Source organism: Tachypleus tridentatus, chromosome 8 (assembly GCF_004210375.1).
Source record: "Tachypleus tridentatus isolate NWPU-2018 chromosome 8, ASM421037v1, whole genome shotgun sequence".
Classification (NCBI taxonomy): Eukaryota; Metazoa; Arthropoda; class Merostomata; order Xiphosura; family Limulidae; genus Tachypleus; species Tachypleus tridentatus.
Window position 1 is genome coordinate 56,215,589 of NC_134832.1, and position 565 is coordinate 56,216,153.

Here is a 565-nt window from a genome sequence, read left to right on the forward strand (position 1 = left end):
ATGGGACTATTGGTAGGCTTGAAATAGCGAGGTGAACAGGTTCGACATGAAAGGGAAAACTTGTTCAACCCCCGTTTCCAAGCGGCAAAGTACCAACCAACATAAAACCGGTTTTCCTTGAGTTGTTTCTGGCGTTGAATTTTTTCGACACTAGCTCGCTTTTTAAGCCGAGATGTTTTCAATTTCTTTTTATCCAAGGTACCTAACTGAATTTTATACAAAGAATTGTGTTTTACATATTTTCTTCATTTCAATTATTTTAGTATCACTTATGAAATAAGTGTTGAAAATTAATTAACATGGAAAAATAATATTTATTAAAATTGAAAAAAAGAGCCAGCAGGAGGCGAATAGAACATGTTTCAACCACGCAGTCACAAAATGGCCAATTTTGTCACCAGGAAATTAAAAACAAAACTGCTTGGGACTTGCCAAAGGGTATTCTTTCTACCAAACCCCACGTAAGTTGACATCCACTTGAATAATTCACGAAAACCCCAATCCGTGCGGTCCTTGTTGGCAAATTAAGCAAAAGCCGAAAATTACACAATGATTTCATGAAACA